Source organism: Anas acuta, chromosome 1 (assembly GCF_963932015.1).
Source record: "Anas acuta chromosome 1, bAnaAcu1.1, whole genome shotgun sequence".
NCBI classification, from domain to species: domain Eukaryota; kingdom Metazoa; phylum Chordata; class Aves; order Anseriformes; family Anatidae; genus Anas; species Anas acuta.
The window spans coordinates 61,989,549-62,006,204 of NC_088979.1; the positions used below are offsets into that span (position 1 = coordinate 61,989,549).

General features: G+C 42.0%; 1 protein-coding gene across 10 annotated transcripts in view; it reads left to right on the plus strand.

Annotated features, from left to right (window-relative positions):
- MCF2L (MCF.2 cell line derived transforming sequence like) overlaps positions 1 to 16,656 on the plus strand; it is a 152,489-nt gene that overhangs the window by 32,348 nt on the left and 103,485 nt on the right. The window lies entirely within an intron of this gene.

Sequence of the window (16,656 nt, forward strand, 5' to 3'; positions counted from 1 at the left end):
CAGAAAAGGAACAGTAGCGCGGGGAAGAGGTGCGATACGTAACAAGGCTGCATTGTTTTCAAGGTAGTGTTTGTCCTAAGCTGACGTGTAGGGCAAAGCCCAGGAGCAGGTGTTTGAGTCAGTCTCCTTTTCCCTGAATGAAACACGTCGAGTGAGCTGCAGAAGAGACTTGCTGTTGTGTTGTTTCTGCATCAGACCGACGGCTTCTTAAGATTTTCAGGTATCTGAAACAGGGCTGGAAGTTTCAGCCTGCTGTTCCCTAATGCCTGGCAAAGCCACTTTAATTTTGTTTCTTTGTTTCTCTTGTCTTGTCCTATTAAATATCAGCCAGATATGCTTTCATTTCAGACAGAAGGAGTGTGATCTTGTATGCTTTTACAGGGATCAATTACTTGCTTGTCTCTTGGTAAGCCTGCAATAGCATGAGAGCTATTTTGACCTCACTTTAAGTTCTCCAGCTATCCATGCCTGATACCAGCTGGTTCTGTGGATGTAGGTGTGTGATGCTCTCTGGCAGCAGTCTGACTTCTTAAAATCAATAATTGGGGCAAATTGGTACTTGTTCAGAAAAGCCATGCTGTGGGGCTTTGACTTCAGGGTCATAAAATTCATCCCCCATTATTACTGGGGGCCTTTGCTAAGCACCAGGCTTCTTAAAAGTCTCTCTGCCTTCAGCACATTGTGTAGCAGGTGGGAAACGTGCAGCTGGAAGTCGCTGTCCTGATGCTTTTGTAGTTTTTGATTCTTGTTGAACCAGAGATGTATCTTCCTTTTCTTTCAACTCCTGCCTGTAAGCAGGTGAACTTGAAGGGAGGGTGGCTTTCCGTACGAAACAATAGGATAACTGATATAAAGAGAAAATCATGAGAATGCAGTGCACGTAGCTGATTTTAAAAACAACTCTTCAGGCTACAACCTTTGCTACTAAAACATCCGATGGTAAATTACAGCCGTTCTGTAAACAGCCCTGTGTCTGGCTTCTGGGCTGGGCACAGGGCTTTGCTTTGGTGGTGTCTTGTCCTGGGCTTCTGGTTGTTGTTCTGTCTTACCTGTGTGGCTTACCCTGTGAGTCCAGGCTACCTCGTGTCACATGCCTGTGCTTTATCAGCTGCTTTTCCCATCCAGCCTCCAATCCAGCTTTGGCCAGTGCTGTACACTAACCGTGCCAGTGTGTTGTGTGGCTCATTTTTTTCCTTTCTCAGTATTTACCTTGCACGTGTTAACTGCAGGCACGATGCCTCCTGTAGCAGCTGCGTTGGAAAGGCTGCGTCTGCATTTCTTAAGGCTCCGTGTGCTGCTGCATGGTGTATCAATAACTGCATTGACAAACACCTATTCCCCTTTTCTCTATATTTTCAACTTCCATATTTACTGCAGTGAAGGATGAGACAGTCATTTGGTGAGTTCACCTGGAAAGAGGAAAACTAGGAGCTGGTTTGTCAGAGTCCCTGCCTGCTTCTGAGAAGAGCCTAAGCTCAGCTAGATGTGTTCTGTGGGCCAGGGCAAAACTTACCCCTTTTATCTCATCTCTAGCACATAACGTGTACTTCTCTCTCTGGACAACAGGTAATTTTTCTGCTGAGTTGTGTTTTCAGCTTCAAGCCAAGTCTGTGGTTTGCCTGCTCTTACCCAACTGGTTGAACAAAGGAAGTTGGAAACTTTCTTTATTTAGTTTTGCTGTTCTGAAGCTGATTTTATTCACACATTGAACATACAAAATACAAGCTCTCACACCAGCATTCAATGAAACACACAAATTAAAGAAAAAAAACCACACTTGTGTTTTAAGAGAGGGATTTTCCCAGCTTTGCTTGAGGACTGTGGAAGAGTGGAAGAATTGAAGGGAACGAACAGGGAGGAAGATTGGTTCAGGAAGCAAAACAGATGTGTTTGGTTGTGCAGCCTGGATAAAAAGCTGGCAGAAACGAGGTGACATAAAAAGATTTTTTGGATATTGTGCTCATAGATAAGCATTTAGTAGGGCATGAGGCTGGGGGCCCTCTGCTACAATATGTCTCAACACAATAGCTGTATGTTTAACAGTTCTGATGGAATATGACCTACATTCGCAGAATCACAACAGTGATGAAAATTCATCATCGTTACTTAATTCATGCTTGAGTGGATGCCAGGCTCTAATTATGAGGCAGCTCCAGTCTGCTCAATACCCAGACATTTGCTGTGACCCTGGCACAGCTGCTTTTGTCGAGAACAGAGTCAAAAATTCCCTTTCTGAGCTCTCTGCAAAGACTCCTGAAGCTGCAAGTGACCTGTGAGATACACTTTGGAGCTCTGATATTAAAGATTTGAAGGTAAAGAAAGGCAAAGAGTGTCCAAGTGCATTGCAAAGAGCTGGAGGAAGCCACTGAAGTTGTTTATGGCAGCTGAAATGGCATCAGCAGCTTGCAGAAAAAATTGGTCATTTCCACATCAGCCAAATCACTTGTGAAGTAGTTTATGAAGGTAAGAAACAAAAATAAACCTACAGATAGCATTCTGAGCTTTCTAATTGCATACTTTCTTAATTTTCCTCTGCTGAGCCTCTTCAGTGTTTCTTTCCCCCAGCTTATGCTGCTCTTTTTGGTTCACTTTCAAGCCCAGTGCAGTCTGCTGCTGACTTCAGTGGCATCGTTTTTGCACATTAAGTTCCTCTGAAAATAGTGTACCCAAATTGCTCTGAGAGTACACAGCCCAGCGTGGGAGAGGGTTATTAATAGAAACAGCTTCTCTCTGTTGCACGAAGGCAGAGTATGAGTTATTTCAGTGCGGCAGGTGGAGGTGGTTTTTTTACAGCAATTGTTTACATTTTTGAACACCTAGCAGGGAATTAAAAAGGTCTGGTAAAAGCTGCATGGCACAGAGGGCTGCCATACATTTCATATCAGCAGAGTGAAGGCATGTAATAAATATTGTGTTGACTTTGTACGATATGCTTAGCAGTCTAATTTACAGCAGTACTAACAATTCCCAACCAGCCCTCAGAAAAACAGGAGCCAACTTTTCTGCACCCTACCACCTGCCTTTTAAAACACGGATACCAAAAAATGTCTCTGGGGTTTATATGCCATTATTTTAAAACATCTTCATCCCCAATGGTTCTTTCAGAGCAATGATCTAGGACTGAATTCAATGAAGACCCTGTCTGATATTTATGTTATGCTGCAAGGAAGTCTTCTCAGAGCTGGTGAGAAATGGCAAGATTTAAAGTTTTGTCCCCTGAGGAGGCCAAGAGTTGAGAGAGATCCAAAAGTAGTTTGAAGGGAAACACAGGTATTTGAGATAGTCTCAAAGAGTGTTTGCCAAGGCAGGAAGGAACCTGGGTGTTGCTGTTTGGCACTTGCACCATAAAGAAGTCCCTCCTGTTCCCACATCTTCCTTCCCCATCAAGCAGCTCCTGACCTTTTGCACGTGGTCACTGCTTCAGCTGCTGCATCGCCGGCCACTGCCTGGTGTCCCTCCTGGCTGGGAAGCACACCACCACCTCCTGTGACCTGCAGCCTTGCCAGTTTGACAGCCAGCATGCAAGAGATCTCATCCTTTGAAAATGATGGTGGCATTCTTGAAATACTTAGAATCATAAAATGGTTTGGGTTGGAAGGGACCTTAAAATACTGGAAAAGGAACTTCGTTTGAACTACTTGTGCCTTTACAAAGGGATATTTTGAGGGTCAACCCCAGTTTCTTAAAGCGTGCTGCTAGTAACACATCAGGCAATGAATTAGTAAGTTATTAAGCTATGAACAAACGAACCTGTGTTTGTTTTAAAGGCTGGTCATCTGCTCTGTTCTATTTTCGTTGCTGGGTATCGCTCCGCACCGCCTGCCGAGCCCTCCGCAGATGAGCCACGCTGCACTTGGCAGCTCCCTGCCTCCAGTAACTTGTTATCTGTGCGAGACAGCAGCAAAGGGAACATCAGACAAGCGTGCTGGAATTGGCGAGGGAGGAACATTCCCAGCGGGAAATAAGGTCAGGCACGTTGCTGCACCAGGGCTGCGCTCTACCTTCGCAGCCCTGGAGCGGTTTTTCTCGCTGCACCTGCTCTCGCCGGGGGGAGAAACACGAGGTGTGGGACTCAGAGGGGCTGGGCCCCTGCTTGCTGGGTTTGGCAACCTGGTGTGGCTCCCGACCACTTCATTGGTTTGCTGGGCTCTGACAGATGATCGATGGTGAGCCAACAAACCTGCAGTTTCTCCAAACAAAAGTTTCTAACATTGAGCATCGGTTTGATTGCTGGTAATAAACCACCTTATTGCCACCTGATAAATTAAGCCCATTAAAAAAAAAAAAAAAGTTGAAACAAGCATTTTTAATGCTTTTTCATTTCTGAAGTTTTCATTTTTTTAAGCTTTCATTTTTATTGAAGCTTTCTGAAAGCAATTGCACATCTTTTGCCCTAGCTTTGCCTTTGGTATATGGATTAGAAAGTTATTCTTACCAGAGTTTTAGCCATGTTTGTATCAGAATGCAGTTTTCTTCTAAAGCTGTCAGTAAAAAGCAAAAAAAAAACAAATCTCAATGATTTTTTTTTTTTTAAACTAGAGTTGATTCTAACATGTTTATCACCAGAAAAAGCAAAATTTCAACTGACTGCTAAGAATGTCTATTGGAAATCAATTTTATTTCTTTTTGTCACAAAGAAGTGTAGCAAAAGCATAATTTTCTCTTAAAAACAATTTTGCTGAAAATTTGTGATTAGCACTGTTTACTGAAACAGTACTGCTGAAGCAGTGGAGACTTTAATATTCATACTTGTGTCTGGAAATATAATGAGTATTTTATTTCTAGATGCCATAATCAGAATTATGTAAGCCTGAGAGAAGAATTAACTTCTTTTACTGCAAAGATAAAACAAAGTATGTCTGAATAACCCAATTATTATCTCAAATTGTCTTTCATTTCTAAAAACAGATATGAGACATTAGACTTGCTGGAAAAACAAATTGTGATTCTGAAGGCAGCTGATGAAGACAGCATATTAAATTATGGAAAAAACTAATTTACTGGCTTATAAAACTGTGTGTCATAGGATGCACGACTGAAAAGCAAAATACACTTGGGGAAGTAATGTAGTTGCTTGCATGCTGAAATAATTTCTCAGTAGTGTCCACTTTAAAAGCCATTCAGCAGCTGTAGGGAAGATTATCCCCTGTAGAGAACCAGTTCCCTTTTGTAGAGACTGTGTGCATTTTTCAGCTTGTTCTCATATAGTTTGTACTAGTATTATCTGGCTCTCAATTACCTAGGTAATAATTGGATACAGTTTTTATAAGTGTCAGTGTGATATCATCCTTTATTATGAATGTATCTGGAAAATGACTGCCTCGTTTGGCTCTGTGCAGACAACATTTGCTCATTTGGAAGTCTTGGCCATATGACCCTTTTGCACTTGCTGTGAAATCCTGCCCAGCCTTTCCCAGACGGAGTGGCAGAGGTGGGTTGGGAGCTCTTATCTGCAGCTTCCAAAGCACTGGCAAATACTCTGGCTGGGACTGAGGTTTTTGTGAAGGTGATTTCTGTGCCACACATGCTCCCACGTGGCTGTGGCAGTGGTGATTTTGGGCCTGCCTACCACTACCTACTCTGCAGCGCAGCCGGCTGATGTGTGGTGCAACTCCTCGTCTTTGCAGCTGTCTTCTCTAATTTGTGTTTCTGGTATTGCTGCATCAAACACAGTCATCTCTTTCACTCGTCTGGGTTAACCTCAAAGCTTACATGGGTGTTTTGTGGTAGAACTTTATGGCTGTTGGTTTGGTGGCTTGCGAAGCAGAGAGATGCTTCTTGATCCATTTGTCATACATAGGACTGAGGGTACTCGATTTCCACAGAGGTCTGTGTGGATCCTGTGCCCATTAAACCCAGTTGCTGGACTGAGACTCTATCAGGGCTTAAGTTAATTAATTTTGACCTCATTTATTATTTTAGGGTTGATTTCAGTGAGTGTTATATCAGGTTCTTAGACTTGATGTCTCATGAATTAGAAACATGGCATTTCTGCTCATCCTTTCCCCTTTAGCTGAAGACTGCTGCATTTTAAGATCTAATATCCATACACTGTTTTACAAAAAAATAAAAATAAAAAAATTAGCTTCATTGCTGTAAAAGGTAGTCATAACTGCATTTTACATGGCACCGCTTATCCAAACTCTCCTTCAAAGTTCTTTGTGCCTCTTAGAAAAATAGAAGATATATGTCGAACTATTTTTCAGCAGGCTTTGAAGAGGAAAAATGTAGACATAGAAATAATAGGGATATTCAAATTGCCAGTATGTATGAACTAAGATTTGACTTGGTTAAGTACCAGGTTTTTAACTCACAAGGTGAACAAATGGGATGCAGGTGCAACCAGTGGTTGATTTATATCCTGTATTTCCCTGTGCGTCTTCATTCTTGCCTGACAATCTGAATGGAGTTTTGCATGACTTTGTGCTACATCTGAAGAAATAAATCTGTGATAGGATGGTGATCTGGAATGACATAAGCCTGAAAGGCTAATGTAGGGGTTGTGTCTAAAAGGGTTATTTTTAGTGTGAGATTTTAAAGTTACTTTAGTGAGCCATTAAATTTCTCCTCCTTTCTGGTTCAGTCATTATTATCAGTTGTAATTTACAGTTTTTCCATTGGTAATCCAAAATATAGTGGGAGAAAAAAGATCTGAAAAGCATTACTGCTTAAACTAGAGACAAAGTGTGTGTTGTGTAAGTAATCAATCTTTCGTATCTGTAAGTAATCAATCTCAACAATAAGAAGCGTAAGTAATTTATTGACTTTTTCTGCGGGGACATCTTCCTTCAGCTTTTTCCAAGCCAACTGGTAGGAGCTATGAATATTTATCCTGTTCTCGTCCAGGAAAGCCCAATTACATGGCAGCTCTGTGCTGAATGAGTAGCCTTCATAAGAAATGTGCTTGTTCTGTTCTTTTTTTTTCCCCCATTCAGAACCCTATACTCATAATAAATACCTTGGTGTGGTGCAGTCTGGTGAGAATAGATTCAAGCTCTCAAGTTTATTCTTTCAACTGGAAAAGTGCCTTAAATCATGTATTTGATTTAAATGCATAACACGCACCCTGAAAAGCAAGGACAGTACGTCTAGGTTTGCATGCCTGCCAGATGACTTATGTTTCCTCCCCCAGGGCCTTGCACTTTTTGCTCTGTGGGCCATAAATCATCACCTACAAAATCATGTAAAATGAGGTAACACACCACTGTGCTGTGTTTTAGCACACTTGATTACAATTTATGTCCCTGGACAGCCAATACTTCTAATGTCAACATAAACTGTAATTAGGTTGCTTCTTATCATAACATCATGTTTACACAACAACATGGTTGTTTCCCCAGCCTTACTGTATCACATTTCTTCCCTTCCACCAGCCTCCTTCTCATCTCACCTCTCCCTAAAAGATTTCTCTTTTTGCTGAATATATTCTGGTATCTCAGTCAGACACCTGTGCCCTCATGCCAGTCTCACCAACCATCCTTCCCCAGGCTGATGGGCTGGTGCCCACCGTGTGCTTCCAGCCTCGTTTATTCTGTAGGGCATCCTTCTACCTCCAGATCCTACCAGGGGCAGTTTGCCAGGGGCTTGCTCCAGGGAAAGGAGTGAGCTTTCCCTGATTCATCATTTCAGAGGAGCTTCATCAAGCCCCAAGGATGGAGGTTCCTTTACCCTGTCCTGTTGCTGTTGTTAAAGCAGAAGCTATGAGTTTAATACATGGGTTTTATCCATGTTATGGATAGAAAACTTTCTTTGGGGCGGTGGAGCTTGTATTGAGTGTTCAAAGTGGTTCCTGCTGAACTTGAAATCAATGAAAAGCCATAGAAAGCCAGCGGGTGGAAGGACGTTAACAGTGTAAGAGGCGTGACTGTCAGGACATGGAGGAAGTGAATCCTACATCTTTACTGCTATAAAGGATTGCATCACTCTGTGCCCGACAATAAAGACTACTTTCCGAGGTACTCGGTTAGAGGGGGCCCCTTCAGAAATGAAAGGAGATCTTGTTCAGCCAATCCTTTAATGACTATGTCTGTCTGTGGGCATCTGGGGGGAGGAGGGGGTCAGATAGCCAGATGAATTTTAACAGACGGTCTTTGTGTAAAATATATGGACATTTAAAAAATCATGAAAAAATGTAAAGTTGCAGGGCAAAAAGTATTGCACTATTCTGTTCTGTATCGTGGTTACTTTGTAGTAAATACTCTGAGGATGGTACTTCAAATCTTTCTTGTTTTTTTTTTTTCATTTTTAAATCTATTTCTGGTTAAATTGTATTCGAAAGAGGTAGTTCAGCTGAGTGTGTAGGAAGATAAGTACATTTCAAATGGCTGGATTATGGGGAATTATGTTCCCTGGACTTGTCGTCATGTGTAGAGATTATTCAGAGTCATAAAGTACTCAAATTAATCAATTTAAATATTAATTCTTAGTTCTTTATTTCTTGAACGCCGAAACAAGGAGACATAAGCCTTCATTTGAGGAAACTGAATGGAGTTGGTAGTTTGGAGAACGAGAGGATTTGGAGTCTGTTCATCGTGTGGTAGCACTTATCCACCCATTACGAACAAATTGATAATTTGCTGTATCAGTCAGTGATAACCTAATGAGCTGCCACTGAGTGGGGTTTAATTGCCTTTTGCCAAAGATGCTGCCAGTACAAAGGTAGAGCCTCGTTCCTTCACTAGCAGCCAGAAACTGTTATACTGGGCAAATACTGAACATCGTGCAGACTTGAGATCTACCTTAAATACATTTGCTGGAGCTCATTTTAGTGTCTGAAAAATTAACATGAATTTGAAGACCACTTTTCTCTCTTTTGTTGAAGGAGCTTGGCTATCATGCTCATAGTTCTTGTGCTTTCTAACAACTGATAAATATATAATGTATCTACCATTTCTCTGCCTGCGTGTCTGAACAACTTGTGAATAATTTAATGTTTTACTTTACCACTTTGCTTTTTCACATAACTCTAAAATGAGGAAGATAAGATTCTGCTAAATTATTAATTCAATGGGAAATTGGAACAAGTTATATATATTAAGCACTGAAAATTGTTCTCTTTTTTCTCTGGGGAGAGCACAAGCAGTGAATGCAGCTGGCTGACAACAAGGGAGCTAAATAATCAAGGTGATGATAGAATAATTTGGATAGGAAAGGACTTCAGGAGGTCATCTAGTCCAACTGCCTCCTCAAAGCAGATCTGCTTATCACGGGCTTGTCCTGCTGAGACTTGAGCACCTTTGAGGGTGGAGATGATGCTCCAGGAGTCTCCTCAGTCCTCTGGTACATGGGCCACACACTTGGGACCTGTTGTCTGGCTGGCTGCTAGCATTTGGTGGCAGTGGTATACATTTTCCTGCTGGTTCAAATCTTTTCACCAAAGCACCACATTTTCACACATTGGTTTTAAATGTTTGAAGAGGATTAAATGGTTCAGAGAAATGTTGTAAGTATCCAGGACAGCAGCAAAGTCCAGCTGCTGGTGCTAGTGGCATCTACACATCACAGATCTGATCAAAGATTGCTCCTGTGACCTAGTCTCTGATTTATGTTTGATTGCACAATGAAAGGACTGCTTCCTGAGACAACTGTGTCCTTGGGTTCGACTTACACTGCTGATTGTTTAACACCCTGCTAACGGTTTCCTACACAGTCAAGTGAAACACCTGAGTTTGGAGGGGATGCGTGTGTGGGGAATGTGTGCAGGGACTAAAATACACACAGTTTAATTGCAGAGGGACAGCATGGCAGATGGAGTGGTGAGAGAAGGATCAAAATTGTCCCCTGGAAGCGATGCCAGCATTCTGGAGCAGATCACGCTCCTCGAAGATCTCAACTGCTTCATCTCTGAAACCACATCCTCAATACCAGTCTATTAGCAAAAGCATTCTTCCTTTCTCTTCCTGAGTAGCTGCACTTACAGCTTTTGGTTGTCTTCCTTAGACAAGCTAGGATTGATTGAGTCAGTCAAGGATGAAGAATGAGGTAATGGTTGTAGCTGTCACACTTTAGCTGTCGGAAACACATCCTTGATGAAAAGCAGAGCATGCCTGGGTAATATTTCTTCTGTATGGGAACAAACAAAACCTGCAGACACAGCGCTACCTTTACCTGACAAGTTTGAAGCATCATATAGATTATCTGGAAAAAAACCCCTCTGAATCCAAATATGACAAATAAGACTGAAATTTGTGAGGGAGGAAGAGGATATTGACTGGAATTGACCTTTGGTTATACAGCTCTACAGCTATGGGAATCCCCGTGGCGTACCCTTTGTAGGCCTCACTCATGTGAGAGAAAATGCAGGAAAATATTTTTGCTCTAATGCAAGCTATGATTTTTTTTAATGTCCTGACTTTTTATTTATCCTTAGTGTCAGTGTTATTTCCCTCAGTGTTTTCATGCAGAGAAACCATGTAAGGAGGAGCCGTGATTTCATCAGTGCCCATTTCTGCTTAACAGATTTAATTTGCCAAATCTTACGTGTCTTTCAACGGATTTTGGTGTAATCATATATTTGGAGACTGTAACTTCAACAATACATTTGCCCATTGTGCCTTTGGATGGGTTCTAAGTGTGTAGCCATGACTAGTAATCAGTAGTACTATTTTATTAAATCATGTCAGGTTTTCAGCTGAAGAACCCTAAAGATACAGGGACAGATTGCAAGAAGAAATTACTACTCACTTGAGGAAATAAAGATGATAAATCTTCCCAACCTGCAAATCACTAGGTATTTATGATTTCGGCAGCTTTCCACATGCCACAATTTGTGCTGGGGTTATTGGCTTCCTTAACCCAGAGCCACATCACGCATCACCGCCCTGCTTGTCCTACCTGGAACATTTCTGTGTGTGGTTCAGACTGCAGCTACAGAAATACACATGCCAACACAAAGCAAGCAAGGGGAAGAAGACCCTGAGAGCAGGAATTCTCCCCTTGGCAGCAGCACGGAGCTAGGCCCAACAAAGTGCCTGTGTGACTGTGGCTGTATTCAGTCGGTGCTTGCTGATAACATGCTATAGATGGAATGTGCTTCTCATTCTTCTGAAGAATTACAGCCACAGTAACTGCATATCATACAGCATTTGTTTTACGTTTTCAGAAGGAAATTGTCTGTTGGTTCTTAGTTGTCAAAGAGCTTTTCATTCTTAAACTTAATCGTAGACTTGTCCTAGGGATTGGTAGTTCCAGATGGTCTAAAAACCCTTGGTCTCTCCCTTACTCTGTGTTTAGATCTGTTTGCTTCAATGTCTTTAATTGTGACTATATAATTAAAACGTCCATTAGAACTGGCCAGCTGATGAGGCCAGAATGAGGAAAACTGACTCTGAACTGGCTAAAACTTGGACTGTGTTTAGTAAACTGGCAGCCGTCCCACCAGTAACTCCCTTCATCCCAGTTCAATTAAATTTCTTTATCTGTACATCGGGAAAATCCCATTTAGCTGGAATCCTACATGAGTGATCATCAAAATAAGCAGTTAATGAATTCTTTGTGTTCATTAATATTATGAAAATCTCCTTCTTTCTCCAAGCACTTGTGTGATACATCACTTTTGCATCCCCATGGCACTTCAGAAACTTGCAGAAGAAACCCCCCTGTGCTGCATCACAACAGTGGCTGGAGAAAAATGGCATTTATTCTTACTGCCTCAGGATTTTTTATAGCATATCTGAAACATCTCTAAAAGGTATTACGTCTAGCTGCATACCAGCCTTGTGGAGTATTAATAGCAGTGTTTCTTTTGTGCCAAGTGGATTACTGCCATATAAATTTGTAATCAGTGTAACAGTGCATGCAGAAGAATTTCAAAGCAGCTACTCAACTGAAAACTCTTTCACTTTATTAATTAACCATTCATGAAGAGACTAAAAAGGGAGGATTGTGAAACATGGAAAAGAATTAAAGTCTTACAGAGAAGAGGTGAGAACCGAGTGCAGGATCACTTGGGTCTGAAACGCATGGCAGCAGCGAACACTTCTGAGAAGGAAACTACAGTAGCAGAGACAGTAACCTCAAAGGGTGCTTCTGGCCTGTGGTGCTATGGCAAGGTGATGTCAGCTGCTTGTGTAGGTGCACAGTATTCGTTTTTTACTGCATGCATTTGATTATTGAGATTTATCCTCTTTATTATACTCTTTAATGTCTTTACTGATGATTTGGATGAGGGAATTGAGTGCACCCTTAGTAAGTTTGCAGATGACACCAAGCTGGGGGAAGTGTTGATCTGCCAGAGGGTAAGAAGGCTCTGCAGAGGGATCTGGACAGGATGGGTCAATGGGCAGAGGCCAGTGGGATGATGTTGGGGCAGAATGGCTGAAAGCTGTGCAGAGGAAAAGGATCTGGGGGTGTTGGTCAATGCTCACCTCAACATGAGCTGGCAGTGTGCCCAGGTGGCCAAGAAGGCCAACAGCATCCTGGCTTGTATCAGGAATAGTCCAGCCAGCATGACCAGGGAGGTGATCGTCCTCCTGCACTCTGCTCTGGTGAGGCCGCACCTCGAGCACTGTGTTCAGCTTTGGGCCCCTCACTACAAGAAGGACATCAGGGCCCTTGAGCATGTCCAGAGCAGGGCTACGAAGCTGGTGAAGGGCCTGGAGCACAAGTCCTGTGAGGAGCAGCTGAGGGAACTGGGGGTGTTTGGTCTGGGGAAGAGGAGGCTCAGGGGAGGCCTCATTGCTCTCTGCAGCTACCTGAAAGGAAGCTGTGGGGAGCTGAGGTCGGCCTCTTCTCACAGGTAACCAGTGATAGGACCAGAGGGAATGGCCTCAGGTTGCACCAGGGGAGGTTCAGGTTGGCAATGAGGAAAAGAAAGAGCAGTCAGGCACTGGGACAGGTTGCCCAGGGAGGTGGTGGAGTCACCGTCCCTGGAGGTGCTCAAGGAGAGGTTGGGCCTGGTGCTTGGGGACATGGCTTAGTGGGTGACATTGGTGGTAGGGGGGTGGTGGGACCAGGTGATCTTGGAGGGCTTTTCCAATTTTAATGATTCTATGATTCAATGAACATAAGAAGCTGTAGCCAGGGTCCACCGCTGCTAGGGACTGTAGATACATTGATCCAGCAGCAGCCAATACCGTATTCTGCATTTTGTTGTTGTCCAAGGTGTTGTCTCCAGGAAGAGACCTGAAAATCACCCATCTAACCCATCCAGTTTTGCAGTGTCCTGAAAGTGAAGTTTTGTTGGTGAGCTGATCACTAATCTCAAATGTGGCAGACCAGACTGGGAAGAGGAGCCATACCTGGCTGTGGCATAAACTCATACAAACTCCTCCTTTCCCTTTCTTACTGCTTCTGCTGGAAATCAACCCAGTGAGTAAGTACTGTGTGCTTGCTGTATATAGTTGTTAAAAGATACAGCTTTTGAGCTCGAACTCATTCTTTTGAAAACAATTCAAGAACTTGTAATCTTAAACAAAAATTATTTTAACATCAAGGTTTGGCTTTCTGTCCCCAGCCAGTTCTGCACAGAGCGGTGTCATGGAGGGCCAGCCAACGTTGTTGACTGTGTTTATTATTCATTTATGTGTATATATATATATATATTATGTGTATATATATATGTATATATATATACATATATATATATATATGTATATGCATGTATATGTATATGCATATATACATATATATATATATATGTATATACACACATATATACAGAGATGCAGGTAGTTTTTGAACAAAGCTTCCAGTGGCACAACTGAATGTATATTGAAGGTAACTACTTACCCTCGCCCCCCTAGTTCAGTAATTATTTATACAGATGTAGTTGGCACATAATGGGATTGACCGCAGTGTCCCAGGATCTATGTGCTGGGAGTGGCCAACATGCCTGAAACTGTTCTATCTTTACAGGACATTGCCAATAAAGATATATCTTACTGACCATTTTAAGCCATTTATTTTCTCAGCTGTTGTTTTACCTGGTTTATATCAGTAGTGGCCCCTTGCCCGTGGCTCCATGGTTTGCAGGCATCAAAGATGTGTGGTGGTATCATGGGCTTCTTGGTCTCTCATCAGTTTCTTTCTCCTCTTGCCTTGTACTGTACTCGCAGCCTCAGCAGCAGGAGACTGGGTGCAGGATGGACTTGGGAGAGGTGGGTGAAAGCATGGGGCTTTATCAAGCATAGGATTAATTTTACGAAGTTAATCAAAACAATGAAATGAAATTCCAGAAATGCTTTGTAGGAGCATCCCACTCTGAATGGGTTCCTCTTCTTCACCTGCCTCTGTAGTTTTCTTTACAATGTAATATTAACACTTCCAGAACGTTGAAACCCTCATTTTATGTCATAGAATCATAGAATCATAGAATATCCTGAGTTGGAAGGGACCCTTAAGGATCATCAAGTCCAACTCTTGACACCGCACAGGTCTACCCAAAAGTTCAGACCATGTGACTAAGTGCACAGTCCAATCTCTTCTTAAATTCAGACAGGCTCGGTGCAGTGACCACTTCCCTGGGGAGCCTGTTCCAGTGTGCAACCACTCTCTCTGTGAAGAACCCCCTCCTGATGTCAAGCCTAAACTTCCCCTGCCTCAGCTTAACCCCGTTCCCGCGGGTCCTGTCACTGGTGTTAATGGAGAAAAGGTCTCCTGCCTCTCGACACCCCCTTACGAGGAAGTTGTAGACTGCGATGAGGTCTCCCCTCAGCCTCCTCTTCTCCAGGCTGAACAGGCCTAGTGCCCTCAGCCGTTCCTCGTACGTCTTCCCCTCCAGGCCTTTCACCATCTTTGTAGCCCTCTCACCATCTTCGTAGCCCTCAAGGTCCTGAAGGTTGTTTTTGTTTCTTGTTTTATATTTAAGATACAAAATGATCCTCAGTGATTTTAGGATTTATATTATGGTAACAACTATATATATCAACTTTTTTGAGAGATTGCTTTGAGGAAAGACTGGCAGCTGCAGCTCAGCAGCATAATGTGCAAGTATAAATAGAATGCAGGCTGTCCATTTATCTCAGCCCCGATTGACTTATATTCATCTGATGCCGAGGCTTGTTACAATCATGGTTTTTGTCTGAGCAGACACGTTCAGTTAGGATTAAGCTTGGAAAACTAATCTAATAAACCCATGTAACTTAATTAAAGCTTTCCCTATAGATTTCTTGTGAAACCAAGTAATTTTTTTACCTCTTAACCTTTAATAAGTTAATGTCAAAATATTGGGAAAGTTTATCACTATCTGTGGTTTGGGGAGATGCTGAGTTTAAAATAGGTTTCACGTTTGCTTGGATATATTTTGATTAATACCTATTTCTGAGTTTTCTTTCCAGTTCAGCTTCTACTTGTCTGTCATGGTATTTTATTAAGTGGGATTTCACTTCACAGATTCTCTAGATTACGTTACAGGAGCCCTATTTAAGCTTTCTCATAGAGAGAGTATTCCGGTAGACAAGTCTAAAAGTGAAATATAAGAAAACTTATTGAATTCTAACAGGTATAAAAATAGAATAGGCAAAAGATGTACCTGAACTTGATATTAATCTCATCCCCATCGAAAAAGGAAGAGTCATTTCTTGTATTTCAATCTCCTTGGCATTGTGGAGTAATGACTTACTTCTCAGGTTTTCAGGCAAGTTTTCTCTCAACATCTTCCTTTTACAAGAGCCATGTAGAATTTATGGATGTAAAAATATCAAGTTCTGTCTCTTTGAAGTCTCAGCTACCATTTCTTTCTTGCTTAAAATCAGCCTCTGGCTGACACTTCACTATTTTAGCCTAGTGGCTAGCCTCTGGCATGGATTAATTTTTATAAACTTGTTTTTAATTTAAAAAATCAACACAAGCAAAATACTTGCCATAATTTAACATTTAAGTATGGCTATGAGAAAGCTCAGAACTGAGCATCATAACAATCAGTATTCCCTTGTTACAGTGTAAGGGTGTTCAACTGTATAAAGCAGGTTACATTTCAGATTAGAAGTAATTTCTGTGTTATCTTTTTAATGTGCCCAAAGCAATCATTTTGTTCAATAATGTAGCATGAGTCCAATTCAGATTTTTGTTCGTACTACCGTTTTCAACAAGACAAGTATCATTTGTGTGCAGGGACAACTAATGGAGCATGTTTAAGCAGAAAAACCTGAACAGCAGATCTCTTTTGTGATGTGCTTTTCTTCCCCCTCATTTAATTTCCACTATTATTGCAAATGCACTGAGAGATAAGCATGGTGCTTGATCCTTTTTTAAAGGACTCTGAGAGCTAGCTTGTATGTGCCCTTGTATTTGTTTTTTAGAAACTTTTCCAAGAAACAGTGATTTCAGACCTCCATGTGTACACGTTAAATGCAAATTCCCCATATATTTTTTACAGTCTTTGTGTTCTTCGTGCAAGATCTCTCTTGCAGTCCTCTGCGTTATCCCATGATTGCAGTGGGATGTGATGGCACTGCTGATCGCAAAGTTTCTCTGCAGAATCTGCTTCCTGCAGGGACTCAAAGGACAAAGGACAGGACAAATTATAGATCTCATAGATGGACTCCTGCACAGTGTATGCACAGTGGGATCTTGAAGTACAAGGCGTAGGAGGCACCACGGTTTCTAGCTCATTTTTTCCCTGAAAAATGAGATTTAAACTTAAGGAGAAATGGCAACACTGGTGGCAGTGGCTTATCAGCAGGCCTGAAGATTAACTTGTGTTAAGGAGCAGAAGAA